Genomic DNA, 10,578 nt, shown 5'->3' with positions numbered 1-10,578 from the left:
ACTTGTACTTTCAGTATTTTGAGGACTAAAGAGACTTTTTTTTTTTTTTTTTTGGAAGATGTACATTTTGTGAAATCAAGAGAGAAAGTCACACAGCATTTTAGAAAAAGGACGTTCTACAGTCAGCTATGGTGGTGGTAGTGTCATGGTCTAGTGTTGCTCTGCAATTTCACGACCTGGATGACTTCCTGTAATTCATGGACTCACAGGTTGTTCACTCCAGCAGAAAACACTAAAGGAGAATGTCCAACAATTAGTTTGTGGTCTTAAGCTCAAGTTTAGTTGGGTTACACAACAGGACAATGATCCAAACACGACCAGCAAGTCTACCTCTGAATAGCTCAAAGGAAAAAAAAAAATAGCTTTGTTGTGGCTCAGAGTTTAATGTGATAGAGATGTTGTGGAATGATGCTAAACAGGTGTCTTATGCTCAATATCCCTTCATTGTGGTTGAATCGAAACTAATTTGCAAAACAGGGCGGCCAAGATACTCACATCATGATTTAAAAGATCACAAGTGCTTGATGTTGTTCTTCACTGCCTTCGGTTATAGGTGTAGGAAGCAATCACATTGGGGCAAGGTTAGTTTGGATTCTTCTTAATAAATCGAAATCTAAATTAGAAAATTGGTTTGATCATTTGAGATGTTTGACACAAAAAAAAAAGCTAATGAAAAAAAATCCAAGTGGCAAGGACTTTCTTAAAGTACTGCATTAGATGTAAAACAAAATGTATTCTTTCATTTTGACCCTTTTATTGTTTTCAAATTATTTTAGTAGATTTTTCTTACATTTGAAATGGTTGCTTTTTTGTGTGTCTGTCCTTTTTTTTTGCATTACTAGATAATTACCTCTTGCAACATTTTAACCTTGTTAATTTTCATCAGCTGTAAGCTTCAGATGTTCAAACTAGAAAACAAAAACCATCCAACAGCCCTGTTACGAGGATACAGATAAAAGTGACCCCTGCGAATCAGCTTTTCTCTGTTCTGAGGTTGTTACAGTTGCACCAAGGCAAAACGAGTAATCACATTTGAGATGAAAATCAGCTCTGTGGCCTTTTCCACTGCGTGCCGAGACGATCCTGTAAGACGTAAATTATAGATACACCACAGATAGGATGCTTCACAATAAACCTTAACGCAAAAAATTTGAACTGTAGATGGAGAGGGAGAAAGCGACACTTTGTGCTGTGACTGAGTGTTACTCTTAGGGGCATACTTGTGCAAATGCCAAACTGAGTGACATTCCTGCCGTATTTGAAGAGGGTTCATTTTCCTGTACAGCAGAGGTGTGACTAAAGCATAAATTTATACATGCTAACTGCAACTTTTTTTTTTTTAATAGCTGCCAGGATTTGCATGAGTAGATGAGTCACAAATACACCGACTGTGATTGATGGAGGGAGTGCACTGTAGAAGACGTTTATTGGGAACGAACAGGACAGCAGAGAAGATGCACATTTGTTTATTCATGAGAGCATTAGTTCTGAATGCAACGTTCAGTTTGCTCCATTTTCTTTGCCCCCAACAGAGAAAGGAGCGGTGTCAAAATACAATCAGAAAAACAAAGCTTATTTAGCAGATCTATTACTACAGCGGTTTAAATGCCAGCATAAATTTGCACACAAGAAAATATTGGACTTTTGGATCTTCTATAAAAAGAATTTAAGGCATGTTATAGATTCTCAATCCAAAATAGGACTGGATTTTGATTTGACCGTTTTAGTAAATGAGTTTAGCTCTTAAACTGCTAGCATCACCTCAAAGTTTTTTGTCCAAAAAATTAATGGAAGACCAAAGATCTTCCCTTAACCAGACAAATAGAGTTTTCATGTCAACTGATTTTCCTACCTGAGCTGTGACTATTTGCAGCTCCTCCAGAGTTACCACAGAGCTCTTGACCATTGATATTGTTTCATAGTCTAAAACAATATCAACATTCTCCACTTCATCGCCTGTGAACTGACTTTTATATTGCTTTATCTTCATGATGCTGTTTGTTCACTAATGTTCTCCAGTAAACCTCCGCTCCAATCAATGAGCAGCTGAAATGTTTAAGATTTTGAATCACTAGACAAGTTGTGCTCTATTAAATAGTTAATTGCCAAAAGTGATTGGATGCACTCAGTTCTACTTCTGGGCATAAGACAAATGCATCCCACTTTTCAGTCGACTTTTGAGACGACTTGTTTCTCTATTTTTTTTTTTTTTTTTAATCCCAATTAAATAAATTTTTGCGTTGCAATGTCACAAAATGTAAAAAAGGAAAGAAAACAAAGTTGAAGGAATATAAAGACTTGCAAAACATTGTACAATAATTCTATAAAGTGAAAAAAAAAAGTTTAATCTGTTTTTATTTTGTCTTCTTCCCTTTTAAAACCAGGCAAGCAGCTGATCCCGTTCCCACTTGATCCCTTCAAACGTTCCTCTTCCTGCGTTTCTCTAGCATTTGTTGTTTGACTGCAGTGACCTTAGATTTTAACCTGACATATGACTTCCAGGCCCCTTTCTTCCATCTAACTGAGAGCAGTGGCACTATAGCCTAGCAAGACCTATTTTAGTTCAGAGCCTAACCTATATTTCTTTCTATGTGCAGTTGGGAAATGTCTTTCTCAGGAGAGCCGACCTATGAAAACTCTCCAGTCCAGCATTGTGGCATCAATGACCTGCTGCTTGAAAAGTTCACTTCTTTATGCAGTTCTGGGTATTTTCACATTGTGAAAACGCAGCGATAATTCTCTGAAATGGGGTAAAAGTATTCAAAATGAAGCATGAGCTCTTCAAAAAACAAAAAAAAAAAAAATCACTATCAAGGTTATAGACAATATGACCAAGAGTCTTCAGGAAAAAAAAAATGTTCAGAAATTAAACAAGAACATGGGGTTTAAATCAAATGCCAAACAGTTGGCTGGTTTGACTACGAAATTACTAACAAAGTAAGTAATTTTAATCAAAATCAGCCAGAGGACCAGCAGATTAACAAAATAATATTAGCCATTCTCAGCCTCTATCAGTTATTGATTTATAAATTCCTGGCAGGTGAGATGTGGGACAGTAGAACAATAGATGAAGGAGGTCATTTGTGCAGTGGCGTTCTAAAATAGCAAGCACTATTTGCTATTATTCTGTAACCCCACTTACAGAATAAATACAAACAAATTATCTCCCAAATACAATAATTTATTAACAAAATACTTTAACTTCCATATAAAAAACTTTTGGGAAAAAAAAAATCTTTACCTAAGCTTCAACTAGCCTAATAAGTAAAAGTGACAAGAATTAAAACTAAGAAGGAGAAAAATGGTAAAGGGAACCTATGAATAAAATAAATAAATGGTTATAATATGATAGGTTAGTGTGAACAGCCTATGTACTTTTAAGAACTCAGGTTAGTTTAGCGTTCTAATTGTGCAGTTTAGTGCTTTTTGATGGCTGGGACTGGCACAGGTCTCGTCCTCCATCCTTTGCCAAAGAAAATTTGGTTGATAATTAGAAAACAGAGCTGTAATGCAATACAATATGAGCAATCAAGCCTCATCCCTTTATGAAAGCAATAACCAGGAACTGGAATCCAAGTCCTCATGTGAAGACAAAGATCCCAAAGGACAAATGATGCCTGCATTAAATTAAGAGAGCCTTCTACCGCCATCACATCACCCAGAGCATCTGTGACTCTGTTTCCATAATTATTCATGTCCTGCTGTACATCGGTGCCACAGCTTATTTAGTATTCCAGCACATATACTGTCAATTAAGCTCAGTTCCCAAGATGTCGCCTCACTGGTAAGTGGATTGATTAAATTGTACATATGAATTTGTTTTTGGATTTTATGGCATGGCAATGAAATTAAAGCCGCATTCTGGCCTTTGGAATCGCTTCGTTTTTTTTTTTTATTTCCTACTTTTTTGTTGTTGACTTTTGTGTGGAATTACATGTTTTTACTGGATGCTTAATACTTCCATGTTGATAACTGGAAACCTCCCATGACATGGCTAGAAACCATGGTTGCCATGGTTTCTAGCCTGACAACAAGAGTGTTAATCAGAGGAGGCCAAAGGAGAGTCCGCAGGAACTGCAGAGATTTGCACCGCAAACAGGAGGCAGTAAGTCATGTTTATATGCGCAAAATGTCTTGATTGAATTGATGCGTGTTCGGATTAAGTAATTTGAATTCATTGTTTGCATAAGAACAAAATTAAATAATCCGTTGACGTGTTTAAACGAACCAGGCTTAATTCAAAAAAGAAGCGCCGACACGTGAAGAGGTGCACGATTTTCCCCCCAAATAAACCACAGAAGAAGAAGAAGTTGTTCTTCCATCTGTGCTGAACATAAAAATGAATTCAAGCAGTGTGTTCGCTCTGTGTTTTTCAAGCGCAGGTTCTCATAAGGATGCGAGGCGTTACTGCGCTACCTAATTAAGCTACAAGCTAAGCAACACTTGCTGCTGATCGTCCTTCATCACAGGATGAGAGAGAGAGAGAGGAAATAAACATCCTTCAAAGTTTTGACATTAACAGACCACTTTTGGATCCGTTTTGTTTCCTCGACATTGCGTCTGGCCGATGAAGGGAGTCAGGTCGACATAACGCACGCATCATGTCCACAATCTTTGTTTGCTTCAATCTGAGGGCATTTCAGGGCAACGCAACCATTAATGCACACCTAAGGATAATTTAGAGAGACCAGTTAAGCTGACAGTCAGGTTTTTTGGTGAGACAGTTGGAGTACCCAGAGAGAACCCCCACATTCACAGGAAGAGCATGCAAACCCAGATTGGGATTCGAACCCAGCACCTTCTGGCTGTAAGGCAATAATGTTACCCACTGCACCACTTATGTCATAAGATATAAAAATTTTATCTGCCAAAGATTAGAAGTGCTGTACTGTGTGCTTGTTTTGAAATACAAATTGTTCCCTGAAAATAAAGAGAGATGCATTTCTCCTCTCGGTTTCAACTAAAATCAAACAGCGTACTGTGTTGCTGGCAGTCCGGTGAACTAACTGATTATATCTAAATGTTCACTCAAGTCGAGCTAAAATAACAGATCATTTCCAACACTAATCAAAGTATGACTGTTTAATGGTTTTATTATAACTAACCAGGATGGAAATAATTGAGCCCCTGAGCAAATTGTTTTAAAGGTTGTTTTTTTCCCCTTTTTTGTGTTAAAGTTTCTGTTCAAGGTGTCTATTATCTAGTAACACATGAATAATTCATTCCTCTGGTACTCTAAGTAATTTGTTCCTCAGTTCAGGGTCACTCGGCATCAAGGAGTTACAAGGCAAGCATCCAGCTATAATAAGTACAACTTCATTGAATTCTAATTCATCATTCCTCTACCAAATGCAACCATTAGAGCAAACGGATTGCTTTTTAATTGTCTGTCTGCTGCGATACTTCAGCACTTTTTTTATTGACGGTAGTGTCTAAAGCCTTGTTCAATTATGTGTCCGGCTTTATTTTTGATTTGAGGTCCACATTAAACTGCTCACCTATTGGCAACTCGCTCCTTCTCCTCCACGCATTTCAATTTTTTTCTGTTTTTTTTTTTTTTTTTTGTGTGTGGCTGTCAGATTAATTAAGGGTGGAGAGTTTATGGATGTAAATATTGACCCTGAGGGAATTCTTCCATTTGACTGGTTTAAATTATAATAGTTGAGTCAGGTAATGGTTACTTTTTTTCTTTCTATCTAAAGTCTGCTGGATGGTCAAACAGTGCTTTGGAAAAATATTCCTAGCCTTTGAAGTTTTGAACGTTTTTGCCATGTCGATACCAAATGTTGCAAATATTAGAAAAGTGTGACGTCATGCAACTTTGTACAACCACTCTGCTTTCATACTTTGTAGAACCAACATTTGCAATTACAGTTTTAAGGCTACGTCACTGCCAGCTTTGGACACTCGGTTTTGATTTTCTTTGCGAAATCGCTCAAGCTTAGTCCATAAAATGTTGAGTTTATAAAGCGTTTTGGAAGATATGTGTTATTTTCCTTCCACATCCTAAATATGTGTTGCTTTGTGTTGGCCATCACACAAAATCCCAATGAAATACATTGAAATGTGTTGCTGTTACATGGGAAATTTGGGAAGGTTGAAAGGGTCGGAATACTTTTGCCGAGCACTTCTTGGTTTCTTATGGGATTTTTTTTTTTTTTTCTTTTTAGATAGCTGTCTTTGTAGCCTGTAGGTGCTGCTCTGCGTGTCTATTGATCTCCAAACAACTAATAACTCGTTTATATGCGACATCATGTCTCCGAGGCCTGTGCTGCAAGCCACGAATGCAATCATCAGCCAGCGTGATCTTAATTATTAAAACTCCGCATTCTTTATTAGCCTAATAGTTCTGGTTCAGACCCTCGTGCGGCAGCGACGCAGGAAGCCAATAAACAGTTCATCAAACTGGCCAATGTGGAAAAGGAAACTGCGTTTAGCTGCATGATTAATGGGGTCAATATGCTACCGACGTGGGTACGCTGAAACATGTCATTTTAATCATAGCGGCGCTTGTTCTGAGGCAAATTATTTCATTACCATTTCCAAGCGTCTCTCGCCTGCACTGCAAAAAGAAAGAAAGAAAGAAGAAAAAAAAAAGCTCAAGCACCGCCTGCTCAAGGCGTAGAAGTTGTCGAGTGTCGAGCTCAAAAAGGAGAAAGTCTGTCATTTCACGTGGCTTTTCCCCTTGAGAGCGGAGCCATAATGGCAGGGTGTGTACGACGTTTTAGCGTGGAAACAGCGTGCCATCAGCTTGTGAACTTTTCATTGTTTTTTTTTTTTTTTTAATGCGCTGTCATGTTTTTTTTGTCAAGTGAGCCTATTGATGTAGCTCTTGTAATGTCTTTTGTGTGTGTTGACACAAGTTTCTGCACGCGGTGCTGATTAGACGAGTCCAATATAACCGCATTGGAAAAATGTTTTTCTTCACAGGCTGCCTGGCAGAAATGGCAGCTCATCCGAGCACTGGTGTATTTGTCACAAGTAATTAATTTCTCCTTCCATAAAAAAAAAAAAAAAAAAAAAAAAACGCCCACTGGGATGATGGAAAAGGTGGGTTCATTAACCCTCCTCATCCGAGCTTCCTGTGGCACTTTACAATGTATTGGTTGCTGGTCTCTCCAACCGTCCGTGACAAGAAAATGTGCAAGAACGGAAAGTCTTTTATTCTAAAATGGCTGTTTTGCTTTGGGAGTAAAATGGATTTGTGTGGCAGCTCAGTCCAAAAATTTTCAGATGCTTTCACAGCCCTTTCACACTCAATTTCTTCTTTTATCCAAGACACATCCAAAGATGTCTTCTCTGTTTTTATGGTGTTGTTTTTTATGCTCTTTCTCCACAACATTGTTGTATTCTCTTCTTTGTGTTTCATTATTTTCTCTCAGTTCCTCTCATCCATTGCTGGCTGTTCTCTTTCCATTTCGAAGTGTTTAAGCTTTATGTTCTAGAAAATACCCATGGCTGTCAAAAAAACGTTGCTATGTTGAATAGTAATGGTAGAGTGACAGAAGGAAACGGCAGGGGCGAAAAGGATTTATGGGTGGTTAATAATTTCAGGTACACTGTACCAATAAAGCTTGATGCCGATTCATCTGCATTAACTACCTCTGCACCAAAACGACTGAGCTGAACAAAAGTGCTAATCAGGTCTCTTGTTTCCTGCATAGGAATACCTCTCTCATTTTATGGCAGCTGGAAGTTGTCCGCATTTGCAAAATTTGCAAAGCCCCACTTCACGTTTACTTTAAAACGTTCTCATTAAGGGCACGATTCATCAAAAAACACGAGTGCCTTTCGTGAATGCTAGTTGCACTTTTGCTCGATTTCTGTGCTGGTAAATTCACTGCTAAGATTATTTATTTATTTTTTTTTAGCAGTGCTACCACAAGTGTGCAACATAAATAAAATAAATATAGTTGGTAATTTATTGGCATAGTTTTCCTTTATTCATGGTTTTATTTTCCCTTCCAAGAAAGCAGAGAGAAACTTGTACTGAACCTGAAGCCCCCAAAACCGCAGACGTCTGCTTTGAGATTTTAGTTTAGTTTCCTTACTGTCCAGTTTTTTGTTTTGTCTTTTCAAATTTTGCCCCACAGCAAGAAAGAAAACCAAGCTACTCGGGCTTCCAATTGTTAAGTCATGAGTGAGTTAATTTCTCCCTTTTCACGATCAGCCGTACGTAGTGTCAGTCTATCAGAGAAATCACAAGAAGCTTATGGTTGGATTGTTAAAAAAATGTGAACATTTTAAAGGGATAATCCTGCCATTTTCAACTAAGCATGTCCCATTCCTGGAGGTTTTGGGGTTTTTTGTTTCTTCTGTGTTTGTATTCTGATCATTTCCTTGTTGTTTATTTACATTCTGTAGTTCTTGAGGTACCTGTCCAATTCTCTTGTGATATTTTCTAATTTTCTTTTCCTGTTTTTCTTGTTTTGTTTTGTTTTCTCCCCTTCGCAGCTGTTCCCCATCACCTGATATTCTGAATCAGCTGTTCCCCATTTGCCTCTGATTACTTCTCTCTCCCTCGTCTCAGTATGTATGCTCATCGGTTTTCCTTTTTCATGACTGGATCCTTTTGTTACACTGACTATTTGGTTCCTTGCCTTGCCTTCACTACTTGTTAGCCTGTAAGTTGTTTATTTTATCACATTTTGTTCAGCAATTGGGTCATTTCAAACAAAACAAAAAAAATGACTAAACAGTACTCTACAGGGTAAAGAAAACTAATAAGTCTGAAGAAGTAAAAAAAAAACCTCTTAATATTATTCAGTTTATTCGTCCTTCATCTTGATGCAAAATAGAAGATAAAGTCAAATGGAGTAACTTCTCTTGAACAGTTAGTCTAAATGAAATACTCACAGCACACATGATTTGTCATCATTTGAAAATCATGTTGTTTCTACAAAGCACCGGGTCGCACTTTCGACAGCATTTCCTGAATTCCACCAAGCTTCGCAAAGCCCATTTATTGTGAGCCTTTTAGCTTTCCGTATTCCCAGCTGTTGCTCTTTAGTCGCCACACATCCCTGGAAACCTGAAGGATTTTCATGCTTCTCATTAAAGAGGAGCAGGCAGGTCCTCGTGCACCTGTGTGACAAAGCATGTCACCTGTTTTGTTAGCTTTGCAAAAATACTTTAAATGTCATCATTAGGTACTTTTTTTTCTGTTTTTGTATTCATAGTGAATTCACCATGCTGGAACGAATGCATTTATACTTTGCATTTAACAATATATCATAAAAAAAAAAGATCTTTCCTAAGACGGTTAAAGGAGTGACACCCAAATGGCATCACACCAAACTACGATGACGTTTCTCGGTGACTGACACACAGCGTGTTAAGACTCGGTGTGCTTGCTGTGCGTCTCAGACTCGGCTCCTCTAACAGTTATACATCTTCACATTCATCAGAGTGATCCCCCCCCCCACCCTGAGGCTGCCGAGAGAGCTTCAGACAGATTCTGAGGACACCATGCATGGCACCATTATCAGAGCCCAGTAATGGATTCCCTCAATGGTCAGCCTGTCACGGTCAATGTTTGCACTGACATTTCATGTAAAGTTCTTCTCCCTCTGTGAAATATTGTATTGCTGCCAGACGGCGATCATTTCGCCAAACTGGTTGTCATTGTGTTTGTCCTATAATTTCGCTCCTTGTCCTTTCAGCCTGTCAGTTCTCAGGTCTTAAGATTGCACTTATTTTTCTTCCGTCACTTAGATGCACACAGATGCGCATGGAAAAATACATTTATGGATTTCCAGTTTAGTTGGAAGCTCTGCTCTTTACTGATGGGACCTATTATTGGTAATTTAACACATCTTTAGGACATGAATCTCCTCACCATTCGTTTTTTTTTTTTTTAATTAGTGTGGATGCATTAAAACATACAACACAATTCTTCCATTTTTGACCTTAGTCCCAACACCACTAAATATTTAAAGCACAGATGAAGCGTAATTGTTTTTGAACTCTTCCCATGGACACCGTGATCCCCAAAAAGTCATTGTGTTGCTCATGCTTCAGGAAATCCCCCACAAGCAACACAGGTTTGACATTATTTCATGGTACAGACAACAGAGGGTGACATATCCAATATAAGAAGAGTGGCAGGGCTATTTTTTTTTTTTTTTTGTTTTCCCTCTAGCCTTAGAATAGTGAAAACAAAATGTGGTTGAAGCGTGGATCCGAATTTGAAAACGGCATTCTAGCAAGGCAAATGGCTGGTGTACGTCTCCTCTATGTGCGTTGGTGTTATTAGAAGTCAGAGAGGACACACTTCTTTAATTTGGAAATTTAAAACGCCTGCAGGCAGATTCAACAGATCTTTGCAAAGATCTTCTCTTACAAATCCATTACCGTTAAATTGTGTAAGCATGTCACTTAATTAAATGCATAGTTCCGACATAATCCACAAACGGAAAGCGGCATGTTTGAAAGTTGCAATTTCCACCAAAAGAGCGATTAGAAATATCAAATATTATATTACCGTTTTCTGAGACATATTTACCGTATTTACTCAATCAACACTTGAGCCACACATTGTACATTTCTTCAGAATTTCTTACAATCAGTTCAACGAGG

Source organism: Poecilia mexicana, unplaced genomic scaffold (genome assembly GCF_051168715.1).
Source record: "Poecilia mexicana isolate PSO_F unplaced genomic scaffold, ASM5116871v1 scaffold_18, whole genome shotgun sequence".
In the NCBI taxonomy this organism is placed as follows: Eukaryota; Metazoa; Chordata; class Actinopteri; order Cyprinodontiformes; family Poeciliidae; genus Poecilia; species Poecilia mexicana.
This window is presented reverse-complemented; position numbering follows the sequence as displayed.